At 46.0% G+C, this 10,000-nt stretch overlaps 10 non-coding genes and 31 pseudogenes across 10 annotated transcripts in view; all 41 read left to right on the plus strand.

The window, feature by feature from the left end:
- Nucleotides 1–26: 26 nt before the first annotated feature.
- On the plus strand, nt 27–145 carry LOC142118724 (5S ribosomal RNA; annotated as a pseudogene).
- An 80-nt stretch (nt 146–225) lies between these two features.
- Nucleotides 226–344, plus strand: LOC142118744 (5S ribosomal RNA; annotated as a pseudogene).
- Nucleotides 345–425: 81 nt separating this feature from the next.
- On the plus strand, nt 426–544 carry LOC142118648 (5S ribosomal RNA; annotated as a pseudogene).
- An 82-nt stretch (nt 545–626) lies between these two features.
- On the plus strand, nt 627–745 carry LOC142118867 (5S ribosomal RNA; annotated as a pseudogene).
- An 80-nt stretch (nt 746–825) lies between these two features.
- Nucleotides 826–944, plus strand: LOC142118621 (5S ribosomal RNA). The gene has a single exon (XR_012683150.1). It is a non-coding gene; the product is annotated as a 5S ribosomal RNA (ribosomal RNA).
- An 81-nt stretch (nt 945–1,025) lies between these two features.
- Nucleotides 1,026–1,144, plus strand: LOC142118584 (5S ribosomal RNA). Its single transcript, XR_012683116.1, has one exon. It is a non-coding gene; the product is annotated as a 5S ribosomal RNA (ribosomal RNA).
- Nucleotides 1,145–1,223: 79 nt separating this feature from the next.
- Nucleotides 1,224–1,342, plus strand: LOC142118923 (5S ribosomal RNA; annotated as a pseudogene).
- Nucleotides 1,343–1,423: 81 nt separating this feature from the next.
- On the plus strand, nt 1,424–1,542 carry LOC142118732 (5S ribosomal RNA; annotated as a pseudogene).
- Nucleotides 1,543–1,625: 83 nt separating this feature from the next.
- Nucleotides 1,626–1,744, plus strand: LOC142118849 (5S ribosomal RNA; annotated as a pseudogene).
- Nucleotides 1,745–1,825: 81 nt separating this feature from the next.
- On the plus strand, nt 1,826–1,944 carry LOC142118878 (5S ribosomal RNA; annotated as a pseudogene).
- Nucleotides 1,945–2,185: 241 nt separating this feature from the next.
- LOC142118645 (5S ribosomal RNA) lies at nt 2,186–2,304 on the plus strand (annotated as a pseudogene).
- An 83-nt stretch (nt 2,305–2,387) lies between these two features.
- LOC142118870 (5S ribosomal RNA) lies at nt 2,388–2,506 on the plus strand (annotated as a pseudogene).
- Nucleotides 2,507–2,587: 81 nt separating this feature from the next.
- LOC142118756 (5S ribosomal RNA) lies at nt 2,588–2,706 on the plus strand (annotated as a pseudogene).
- Nucleotides 2,707–2,787: 81 nt separating this feature from the next.
- On the plus strand, nt 2,788–2,906 carry LOC142118848 (5S ribosomal RNA; annotated as a pseudogene).
- Nucleotides 2,907–2,987: 81 nt separating this feature from the next.
- LOC142118702 (5S ribosomal RNA) lies at nt 2,988–3,106 on the plus strand (annotated as a pseudogene).
- Nucleotides 3,107–3,186: 80 nt separating this feature from the next.
- Nucleotides 3,187–3,305, plus strand: LOC142118578 (5S ribosomal RNA). Its single transcript, XR_012683111.1, has one exon. It is a non-coding gene; the product is annotated as a 5S ribosomal RNA (ribosomal RNA).
- An 81-nt stretch (nt 3,306–3,386) lies between these two features.
- Nucleotides 3,387–3,505, plus strand: LOC142118971 (5S ribosomal RNA). Its single transcript, XR_012683190.1, has one exon. It is a non-coding gene; the product is annotated as a 5S ribosomal RNA (ribosomal RNA).
- Nucleotides 3,506–3,584: 79 nt separating this feature from the next.
- On the plus strand, nt 3,585–3,703 carry LOC142118856 (5S ribosomal RNA; annotated as a pseudogene).
- An 81-nt stretch (nt 3,704–3,784) lies between these two features.
- On the plus strand, nt 3,785–3,903 carry LOC142118900 (5S ribosomal RNA). The gene has a single exon (XR_012683178.1). It is a non-coding gene; the product is annotated as a 5S ribosomal RNA (ribosomal RNA).
- An 81-nt stretch (nt 3,904–3,984) lies between these two features.
- LOC142118661 (5S ribosomal RNA) lies at nt 3,985–4,103 on the plus strand (annotated as a pseudogene).
- A 280-nt stretch (nt 4,104–4,383) lies between these two features.
- Nucleotides 4,384–4,502, plus strand: LOC142118894 (5S ribosomal RNA; annotated as a pseudogene).
- A 240-nt stretch (nt 4,503–4,742) lies between these two features.
- On the plus strand, nt 4,743–4,861 carry LOC142118593 (5S ribosomal RNA). The gene has a single exon (XR_012683125.1). It is a non-coding gene; the product is annotated as a 5S ribosomal RNA (ribosomal RNA).
- Nucleotides 4,862–4,942: 81 nt separating this feature from the next.
- On the plus strand, nt 4,943–5,061 carry LOC142118800 (5S ribosomal RNA; annotated as a pseudogene).
- Nucleotides 5,062–5,142: 81 nt separating this feature from the next.
- Nucleotides 5,143–5,261, plus strand: LOC142118690 (5S ribosomal RNA; annotated as a pseudogene).
- Nucleotides 5,262–5,500: 239 nt separating this feature from the next.
- On the plus strand, nt 5,501–5,619 carry LOC142118765 (5S ribosomal RNA; annotated as a pseudogene).
- An 80-nt stretch (nt 5,620–5,699) lies between these two features.
- On the plus strand, nt 5,700–5,818 carry LOC142118782 (5S ribosomal RNA; annotated as a pseudogene).
- A 237-nt stretch (nt 5,819–6,055) lies between these two features.
- On the plus strand, nt 6,056–6,174 carry LOC142118585 (5S ribosomal RNA). The gene has a single exon (XR_012683117.1). It is a non-coding gene; the product is annotated as a 5S ribosomal RNA (ribosomal RNA).
- An 81-nt stretch (nt 6,175–6,255) lies between these two features.
- On the plus strand, nt 6,256–6,374 carry LOC142118646 (5S ribosomal RNA; annotated as a pseudogene).
- A 280-nt stretch (nt 6,375–6,654) lies between these two features.
- LOC142118844 (5S ribosomal RNA) lies at nt 6,655–6,773 on the plus strand (annotated as a pseudogene).
- A 241-nt stretch (nt 6,774–7,014) lies between these two features.
- LOC142118600 (5S ribosomal RNA) lies at nt 7,015–7,133 on the plus strand. The gene has a single exon (XR_012683131.1). It is a non-coding gene; the product is annotated as a 5S ribosomal RNA (ribosomal RNA).
- An 80-nt stretch (nt 7,134–7,213) lies between these two features.
- LOC142118827 (5S ribosomal RNA) lies at nt 7,214–7,332 on the plus strand (annotated as a pseudogene).
- Nucleotides 7,333–7,413: 81 nt separating this feature from the next.
- Nucleotides 7,414–7,532, plus strand: LOC142118691 (5S ribosomal RNA; annotated as a pseudogene).
- Nucleotides 7,533–7,771: 239 nt separating this feature from the next.
- LOC142118674 (5S ribosomal RNA) lies at nt 7,772–7,890 on the plus strand (annotated as a pseudogene).
- Nucleotides 7,891–7,971: 81 nt separating this feature from the next.
- LOC142118835 (5S ribosomal RNA) lies at nt 7,972–8,090 on the plus strand (annotated as a pseudogene).
- An 80-nt stretch (nt 8,091–8,170) lies between these two features.
- Nucleotides 8,171–8,289, plus strand: LOC142118925 (5S ribosomal RNA). The gene has a single exon (XR_012683180.1). It is a non-coding gene; the product is annotated as a 5S ribosomal RNA (ribosomal RNA).
- A 281-nt stretch (nt 8,290–8,570) lies between these two features.
- LOC142118783 (5S ribosomal RNA) lies at nt 8,571–8,689 on the plus strand (annotated as a pseudogene).
- Nucleotides 8,690–8,969: 280 nt separating this feature from the next.
- LOC142118904 (5S ribosomal RNA) lies at nt 8,970–9,088 on the plus strand (annotated as a pseudogene).
- Nucleotides 9,089–9,329: 241 nt separating this feature from the next.
- On the plus strand, nt 9,330–9,448 carry LOC142118662 (5S ribosomal RNA; annotated as a pseudogene).
- An 83-nt stretch (nt 9,449–9,531) lies between these two features.
- On the plus strand, nt 9,532–9,650 carry LOC142118762 (5S ribosomal RNA; annotated as a pseudogene).
- Nucleotides 9,651–9,731: 81 nt separating this feature from the next.
- On the plus strand, nt 9,732–9,850 carry LOC142118861 (5S ribosomal RNA; annotated as a pseudogene).
- Nucleotides 9,851–9,930: 80 nt separating this feature from the next.
- LOC142118598 (5S ribosomal RNA) overlaps nt 9,931–10,000 on the plus strand; it is a 119-nt gene continuing 49 nt past the window's right edge. The window contains exon 1 of the ribosomal RNA XR_012683129.1: nt 9,931–10,000. This exon is cut by the window's right edge and continues 49 nt beyond it. This is a non-coding gene — a ribosomal RNA (5S ribosomal RNA).

A 10,000-nucleotide genomic window follows, 5' to 3' on the forward strand; every position in this document is an offset into this window, starting at 1 on the left:
GTGATGTAGGTCATTAGGAAACCAATACCTACAGCCACACATCTCTGAACAAGCCTAATCTCATCTGATCTTGGAAGCTAAGCAGGGCCAGGCCTGGTTAGTACTTGGATGGGAGACCACCTGCGAATACCAGGTGCTGTAGGCTTTTTTTTTCTCTCTCTTGTTCCGGCTTCCTTCAATGCTGGTTTTGAGATAATAAGAGATGTAGGTCAATAAGAAACCAAAACCTACAGCTACACATCTCTAAACAAGCCCAATCTCGTTTGATCTTGGAAGCTAAGCAGGGTCAGGCCTGGTTAGTACTTGGATGGGAGACCACCTGGGAATACCAGGTGCTGTAGGCCTTTTTTTCTTCTCTCTTGTTCCGGCTTCCTTCAATGCTGGTTTTGAGAAGTATAAGAGATGTAGGTTAATAGGAAAACAATACCTACAGCCACACCACCCTAGACAAGCCCAATCTCGTCTGATCTTGGAAGCTAAGCAGGGCCAGGCCTGGTTAGTACTTGGATGGGAGACCACCTGGGAATACCAGGTGCTGTAGGCCTTTTTTTTCTTCTCTCTTGTTCCGGCTTCCTTCAATGCTTGTTTTTAGATGTATAAGAGATGTAGGTCAATAGGAAAACAATACCTACAGCCACACCACCCTGAACAAGCCCAATCTCGTCTGATCTTGGAAGCTAAGCGGGGCTGGGCCTGGATAGTACTTGGAACGTAGACCACCTGGAAATAGCAGGTGCTGTAGGCTTTTTTTTTTCTCTCTTGTTCCGGCCTCCTTCAATGCTGGTTTTGAGATGTATAAGAGATGTAGGTCAATAGGAAACCAATGCCTACAGCCACACCACCCTGAACAAGCCCAATCTCATCTGATCTTGGAAGCTAAGCAGAGCCAGGCCTGGTTAGTACTTGGATGGGAGACCACCTGGGAATACCAGGAGCTGTAGGCCTTTTTTTCTTCTCTCTTGTTCCGGCTTCCTTCAATGCTGGTTTCTAGATGTATAAGAGATGTAGGTCAATAGGAAAACAATACCTACAGCCACACCACCCTGAACAAGCCCAATCTCATCTGATCTTGGAAGCTAAGCAGGGCCGGGCCTGGTTAGTACTTGGGTGGGAGACCACCTGGGAATACCAGGTGCTGTAGGCCTTTTTTTTTCTCTCTTGTTCCGGCTTCCTTCAATGCTGGTTTTGAGATTATAAGAGATGTAGGTCAATACAAAACCAATACCTACAGCTACACATCTCTGAACAAGCCCAATCTCGTTTGATCTTGGAAGCTAAGCAGGGCCAGACCTGGTTTGTAATTTGATGGGAGACCACCTGGGAATACTAGGTGCTGTAGGCCTTTTTTTTTTCTCTCTTGTTCCGGCTTCCTTCAATGCTGGTTTTGAGATGTATAAGAGATGTAGGTCATTAGGAAACCAATACCTACAGCCACACCACCCTGAACAAGCCCAATCTCGTCTGATCTTGGAAGCTAAGCAGGGCCGGGCCTGGTTAGTACTTGGATGGGAGACCACCTGGCAATACCAGCTGCTGTAGGCCTTTTTTTTTAATCTCTCTTGTTCCGGCTTCCTTCAATGCTGGTTTTGAGATGTATAAGAGATGTAGGTCAATAGCAAGCCAATACCTACAACCACTCCACCTTGAACAAGCCCAATCTCGTCTGATCTTGGAAGCTAAGCAGAGCCCGGCCTGGTTAGTACTTGGATGGGAGACCACCTGGGAATACCAGGTGCTGTAGTCCTTTTTTTTTTCTCTCTTGTTCTGGCTTCCTTCAATGCTGGTGTTGAGATGTATAAGAGATGTAGGTCAATAGGAAACTAATACGTACAGCCACTCCACCTTGAACAAGCACAATCTCGTCTGATCTTGGAAGCTAAGCAGAGCCCGGCCTGGTTAGTACTTGGATGGGAGACCACCTGGGAATACCAGGTGCTGTAGGCCTTTTTTTTTATCTCTCTTGTTCCGGCTTCCTTCAATGCTGGTTTTGAGATGTATAAGAGATGTAGGTCAGCAGGAAACCAATACCTACAACCACTCCACCTTGAACAAGCACAATCTCGTCTGATCTTGAAAGCTAAGCAGGTCCGGGCCTGGTTAGTACTTTTTTTTTTCTCTCTTGTTCTGGCTTCCTTCAATGCTGGTTTTAAAATGTATAAGTGATGTAGGTCATTAGAAAGCCAATACCTACAGCCACACCACCCTAGACAAGCCCAATCTCGTCTGATATTGGAAGCTAAGCAGGGCCGGGCCTGGTTAGTACTTGGATGGGAGACCACCTGGGAATACCAGGTGCTGTAGGCCTTTTTTTTTTTTCTCTCTTGTTCCGGCTTCCTTCCTTGCTTGTTTTTAGATGTATAAGAGATGTAGGTCAAGACAAAACCAATACCTACAGCTACACATCTCTGAACAAGCCCAATCTCGTTTGATCTTGGAAGCTAAGCAGGGCCGGACCTGGTTTGTACTTTGATGGGAGACCAACTGGGAATACTAGGTGCTGTAGGCCTTTTTTTTTTCTCTGTTGTTCCGGCTTCCTTCAATGCTGGTTTTGAGATGTATAAGAGATGTAGGTCAATAGGAAACCAATACCTACAGCCAAACCACCCTGAACAAGCCCAATCTCGTCTGATCTTGGAAGCTAAGCGGGGCCGGGCCTGGTTAGTACTTGGATGGGAGACCACCTGGCAATACCAGCTGCTGTAGGCCTTTTTTTTATCTCTCTTGTTCCGGCTTCCTTCAATGCTGGTTTTGAGATGTATAAGAGATGTAGGTCAATAGGAAGCCAATACCTACAACCACTCCACCTTGAACAAGCACAATCTCGTCTGATCTTGAAAGATAAGCAGCGCCGGGCCTAGTTAGTACTTGAATGGGAGACCTCCTGGGAATACCAGGTGTTGTAGGCCTTTTTTTTCCCTCTCTTGTTCCGGCTTCCTTCAATGCTTATTTTGAGATGTATAAGTGATGTAGGTCATTAGGAAACCAATACCTACAGCCACACCACCCTGATCAAGCCCAATCTCGTCTGATCTTGGAAGCTAAGCAGGGCCAGGCCTGGTTAGTACTTGGATGAGAGACCACCTGGGAATACCAGGTGCTGTAGGCCTTTTTTTTTCTCTCTTGTTCCGGCTTCCTTCAATGCTTGTTTTTAGATGTATAAGAGATGTAGGTCAATAGGAAACCAATACCTACAGCCACACCACCCTGAACAAGCCCAATCTCGTCTGATCTTGGAAGCTAAGCAGAGCCGGGCCTGGTTAGTACTTGGATGGGAGACCACCTGGGAATACCAGGTGCTGTAGGCCTTTTTTTCTTCTCTCTTGTTCCGGCTTCCTTCAATGCTGGTTTCTAGATGTATAAGAGATGTAGGTCAATAAGAAAACAATACCTACAGCCACACCACCCTGAACAAGCCCAATCTCCTCTGATCTTGGAAGCTAAGCAGGGCCGGGCCTGGTTAGTACTTGGGTGGGAGACCACCTGGGAATACCAGGTGCTGTAGGCCTTTTTTTTTCTCTCTTGTTCCGGCTTCCTTCAATGCTGGTTTTGAGATTATAAGAGATGTAGGTCAATATAAAACCAATAGCTACAGCTACACATCTCTGAACAAGCCCAATCTCGTTTGATCTTGGAAGCTAAGCAGGGCCGGACCTGGTTAGTACTTTGATGGGAGACCACCTGGGAATACTAGGTGCTGTAGGCCTTTTTTTTTTCTCTCTTGTTCCGGCTTCCTTCAATGCTGGTTTTGAGATGTATAAGAGATGTAGGTCAATAGGAAACCAATACCTACAGCCACACCACCCTGAACAACCCCAATCTCGTCTGATCTTGGAAGCTAAGCAGGGCCGGGCCTGGTTAGTACTTGGATGGGAGACCACCTGGGAATACCAGGTGCTGTAGGCCTTTTTTTCTTCTCTCTTGTTCCGGCTTCCTTCAATGCTGGTTTCTAGATGTATAAGAGATGTAGGTCAATATGAAAACAATACCTACAGCCACACCACCCTGAACAAGCCCAATCTCATCTGATCTTGGAAGCTAAGCAGGGCCAGACCTGGTTAGTACTTGGATGGGAGACCACCTGGGAATACCAGGTGCTGTAAGCCTTTTTTTTTTCTCTCTTGTTCTGGCTTCCTTCAATGCTGGTGTTGAGATGTATAAGAGATGTAGATCAATAGGAAACTAATACCTACAGCCACTCCACCTTGAACAAGCACAATCTCGTCTGATCTTGAAAAATAAGCCGCGCCAGGCCTAGTTAGTACATGGATGGGAGACCACCTGGGAATATCAGGTGCTGTAGGCCTTTTTTTTTCTCTTTTGATCCGGCTTCCTTCAATGCTGGTTTTCAGATGTATAAGTGATGTAGGTCATTAGGAAACCAAATCCTACAGCCACAACACCCTGAACAAGCCCAATATCGTCTGATCTTGGAAGCTAAGCAGAGCCGGGCCTGGTTAGTACTTGGATGCGAGACCACCTGGGAATACCAGGTGCTGTAGGCATTTTTTTTTTCTATCTTGTTCCGACTTCCTTCAATGCTGGTTTTGAGATGTATAAGAGATGTAGGTCAATAGGGAACCAATACCTACAGCCACACCACCCTGAACAAGCCCAATCTCATCTGATCTTGAAAGCTAAGCAGGTCCGGGCCTGGTTAGTACTTTTTTTTTTCTCTCTTGTTCTGGCTTCCTTCAATGCTGGTTTTGAGATGTATAAGTGATGTAGGTCATTAGGAAACCAATACCTACAGCCACACCACCCTGAACAAGCCCAATCTCGTCTGATCTTGGAAGCTAAGCAGTGACGGGCCTGGTTAGTACTTGGATGGGAGACCACCTGGGAATACCAGGTGCTGTAGGCCTTTTTTTTTTCTCTCTTGTTCCGGCTTCCTTCAATGCTGGTTTTTAGATGTATAAGAGATGTAGGTCAATAAGAAAACAATACCTACAGCCACACCACCCTGAACAAGCCCAATCTCGTCTGATCTTGGAAGCTAAGCAGAGCCAGGCCTGGTTAGTACTTGGATGCAAGACCACCTGGGAATACCAGGTGCTGTAGGCCCTTTTTTTTTCTCTCTTGTTCCGACTTTCTTCAATGCTGGTTTTGAGATCTATAAGAGATGTAGGTCAATAGGAAACCAATACCTACAGCCACACCACCCTGAACAAGCCCAATTTCGTCTGATCTTGGAAGCTAAGCAGGGCTGGGCCTGGTTAGTACTTGGATGGGAGACCACCTGGAAATACCAGGTGCAGTAGGCTTTTTTTTTTCTCTCTTGTTCCGGCATCCTGCAATGCTGGTTTTGAGATGTATAAGAGATATAGGTCAATAGGAAACCAATGCCTACAGCCACACCACCCTGAACAAGCCCAATCTCATCTGATCTTGAAAGCTAAGCAGGTCCGGGCCTGGTTAGTACTTTTTTTTTTCTCTCTTGTTCTGGCTTCCTTCAATGCTGGTTTTAAAATGTATAAGTGATGTAGGTCATTAGAAAACAAATACCTACAGCCACACCACCCTGGACAAGCCCAATCTCATCTGATCTTGGAAGCTAAGCAGGGCCAGACCTAGTTAGTACATGGATGGGAGACCACCTGGGAATATCAGGTGCTGTAGGCCTTTTTTTTTCTCTTTTGATCCGGCTTCCTTCAATGCTGGTTTTCAGATGTATAAGTGATGTAGGTCATTAGGAAACCAAATCCTACAGCCACAACACCCTGAACAAGCCCAATCTCGTCTGATCTTGGAAGCTAAGCAGAGCCGGGCCTGGTTAGTACTTGGATGTGAGACCACCTGGGAATACCAGGTGCTGTAGGCATTTTTTTTTTTCTCTCTTTTCCGGCTTCCTTCAATGCTGGTTTTGAGATGTATAAGAGATATAGGTCAATAGGAAACCAATGCCTACAGCCACACCACCCTGAACAAGCCCAATCTCGTCTGATCTTGAAAGCTAAGCAGGTCCGGGCCTGGTTAGTACTTTTTTTCTCTCTTGTTCTGGCTTCCTTCAATGCTGGTTTTAAAATGTATAAGTGATGTAGGTCATTAGAAAACAAATACCTACAGCCACACCACCCTGGACAAGCCCAATCTCATCTGATCTTGGAAGCTAAGCAGGGCCTGGCCTGGTTAGTACTTGGATGGGAGACCACCTGGGAATACCAGGTGCTGTAGGCCTTTTTTTCTTCTCTCTTGTTCCGGCTTCCTTCAATGCTGGTTTCTGGATGTATAAGAGATGTAGGTCAATATGAAAACAATACCTACAGCCACACCACCCTGAACAAGCCCAATCTCATCTGATCTTGGAAGCTAAGCAGGGCCGGCCCTGGTTAGTACTTGGGTGGGAGACCACCTGGGAATACTAGGTGCTGTAGGCATTTTTTTTTTCTCTCTTGTTCTGGCTTCCTTCAATGCTGGTGTTGAGATGTATAAGAGATGTAGGTCAATAGGAAACTAATACCTACAGCCACTCCACCTTGAACAAGCACAATCTCATCTGATCTTGAAAGATAAGCCGCGCCAGACCTAGTTAGTACATGGATGGGAGACCACCTGGGAATATCAGGTGCTGTAGGCCTTTTTTTTTCTCTTTTGATCCGGCTTCCTTCAATGCTGGTTTTCAGATGTATAAGTGATGTAGGTCATTAGGAAACCAAATCCTACAGCCGCAACACCCTGAACAAGCCCAATCTCGTCTGATCTTGGAAGCTAAGCAGAGCCGGGCCTGGTTAGTACTTGGATGCGAGACCACCTGGGAATACCAGGTGCTGTAGGCATTTTTTTTTTTCTCTCTTGTTCCGACTTCCTTCAATGCTGGTTTTGAGATGTATATGAGATGTAGGTCAATAGGGAACCAATACCTACAGCCACACCACCCTGAACAAGCCCAATCTCGTCTGATCTTGAAAGCTAAGCAGGTCCGGGCTTGGTTAGTACTTTTTTTTTTCTCTCTTGTTCTGGCTTCCTTCAATGCTGGTTTTGAGATGTATAAGTGATGTAGGTCATTATGAAACCAATACCTACAGCCACACCACCCTGAACAAGCCCAATCTCATCTGATCTTGGAAGCTAAGCAGTGACGGGCCTGGTTAGTACTTGAATGGGAGACCACCTGGGAATACCAGGTGCTGTAGGCCTTTTTTTTTCTCTCTTGTTCCGGCTTCCTTCAATGCTGGTTTTTAGATGTATAAGAGATGTAGGTCAATAGGCAAACAATACCTACAGCCACACCACCCTGAACAAGCCCAATCTTGTCTGATCTTGGAAGCTAAGCAGAGCCAGGCCTGGTTAGTACTTGGATGCGAGACCACCTGGGAATACCAGGTGCTGTAGGCCCTTTTTTTTTCTCTCTTGTTCCGACTTTCTTCAATGCTGGTTTTGAGATCTATAAGAGATGTAGGTCAATATGAAACCAATACCTACAGCCACACCACCCTGAACAAGCCCAATTTCGTCTGATCTTGGAAGCTAAGCAGGGCTGGGCCTGGTTAGTACTTGGATGGGAGACCACCTGGAAATACCAGGTGCAGTAGGCTTTTTTTTTTCTCTCTTGTTCCGGCCTCCTTCAATGCTGGTTTTGAGATGTATAAGAGATATAGGTCAATAAGAAACCAATGCCTACAGCCACACCACCCTGAACAAGCCCAATCTCGTCTGATCTTGAAAGCTAAGCTGGTCCGGGCCTGGTTAGTACTTTTTTTTTTCTCTCTTGTTCTGGCTTCCTTCAATGCTGGTTTTAAAATGTATAAGTGATGTAGGTCATTAGAAAACCAATACCTACAGCCACACCACCCTGGACAAGCCCAATCTCATCTGATCTTGGAAGCTAAGCAGGGCCTGGCCTGGTTAGTACTTGGATGAGAGACCACCTGGGAATACCAGGTGCTGTAGGCCTTTTTTTTTTTTCTCTTGTTCCGGCTTCCTTCAATGCTTGTTTTTAGATGTATAAGAGATGTAGGTCAATGGGAAAAAAACACCTACAGCCACACCACCCTGTACAAGCCCAATCTCGTCTGATCTTGGAAGCTAAGCAGGGCTGGGCCTGGATAGCACTTGGATGGGAGACCACAAGGAAATACCAGATGCTGTAGGCTTTTTTTTTTCTCTCTTGTTCCGGCCTCCTTCAATGCTGGTTTTGAGATGTATAAGAGATGTAGGTCAATAGGAAACCAATACCTACAGCCACACCACCCTGAACAAGCCCAATCTCGTCTGATCTTGGAAGCTAAACAGGGCCGGGCCTGGTTAGTACTTGGATGGGAGACCACCTGGGAATACCAGGTGCTGTAGGCCTTTTTTTTTTTCTCTCTTGTTCCGGCTGCCTTCAATGCTTGTTTTTAGATGTATAAGAGATGTAGGTCAATAGGAAACTAATACCTACAGCCACTCCACCTTGAACAAGCACAATCTCGTCTGATCTTGAAAGATAAGCCGCGCCAGGCCTAGTTAGTACATGGATGGGAGACCACCTGGGAATATCAGGTGCTGTAGGCCTTTTTTTTTCTCTTTTGATCCGGCTTCCTTCAATGCTGGTTTTCAGATGTATAAGTGATGTAGGTCATTAGGAAACCAAATCCTACAGCCACAACACCCTGAACAAGCCCAATCTCGTCTGATCTTGGAAGCTAAGCAGAGCCGGGCCTGGTTAGTACTTGGATGTGAGACCACCTGGGAATACCAGGTGCTGTAGGCATTTTTTTTTTCCTCTCTTTTCCGGCTTCCTTCAATGCTGGTTTTGAGATGTATAAGAGATGTAGGTCAATAGGAAACTAATACCTACAGCCACTCCACCTTGAACAAGCACAATCTCATCTGATCTTGAAAGATAAGCCGCGCCAGGCCTAGTTAGTACATGGATGGGAGACCACCTGGGAATATCAGGTGCTGTAGGCCTTTTTTTTTCTCTTTTGATCCGGCTTCCTTCAATGCTGGTTTTCAAATGTATAAGTGATGTAGGTCATTAGGAAACCAAATCCTACAGCCGCAACACCCTGAACAAGCCCAATCTTGTCTGATCTTGGAAGCTAAGCAGAGCCGGGCCTGGTTAGTACTTGGATGCGAGACCACCTGGGAATACCAGGTGCTGTAGGCATTTTTTTTTTTCTCTCTTGTTCCGACTTCCTTCAATGCTGGTTTTGAGATGTATATGAGATGTAGGTCAATAGGGAACCAATACCTACAGCCACACCACCCTGAACAAGCCCAATCTCGTCTGATCTTGAAAGCTAAGCAGGTCCGGGCTTGGTTAGTACTTTTTTTTTTCTCTCTTGTTCTGGCTTCCTTCAATGCTGGTTTTGAGATGTATAAGTGATGTAGGTCATTAGGAAACCAATACCTACAGCCACACCACCCTGAACAAGCTCAATCTCGTCTGATCTTGGAAGCTAAGCAGTGACGGGCCTGGTTAGTACTTGAATGGGAGACCACCTGGGAATACCAGGTGCTGTAGGCCTTTTTTTTTTTTCTCTCTTGTTCCGGCTTCCTTCAATGCTGGTTTTTAGATGTATAAGAGATGTAGGTCAATAGGCAAACAATACCTACAGCCACACCACCCTGAACAAGCCCAATCTCGTCTGATCTTGGAAGCTAAGCAGAGCCAGGCCTGGTTAGTACTTGGATGCGAGACCACCTGGGAATACCAGGTGCTGTAGGCCCTTTTTTTTTCTCTCTTGTTCCGACTTTCTTCAATGCTGGTTTTGAGATCTATAAGAGATGTAGGTCAATAGGAAACCGATACCTACAGCCACAACACCCTGAACAAGCCCAATTTCGTCTGATCTTGGAAGCTAAGCAGGGCTTGGCCTGGTTAGTACTTGGATGGGAGACCACCTGGAAATACCAGGTGCAGTAGGCTTTTTTTTTTCTCTCTTGTTCCGGCCTCCTTCAATGCTGGTTTTGAGATGTATAAGAGATATAGGTCAATAGGAAACCAATGCCTACAGCCACACCACCCTGAACAAGCCCAATCTCATCTGATCTTGGAAGCTAAGCAGGGCCTGGCCTG

The sequence above is a fragment of the Mixophyes fleayi genome, unplaced genomic scaffold (assembly GCF_038048845.1).
Source record: "Mixophyes fleayi isolate aMixFle1 unplaced genomic scaffold, aMixFle1.hap1 Scaffold_1765, whole genome shotgun sequence".
Lineage (NCBI taxonomy): Eukaryota > Metazoa > Chordata > Amphibia > Anura > Limnodynastidae > Mixophyes > Mixophyes fleayi.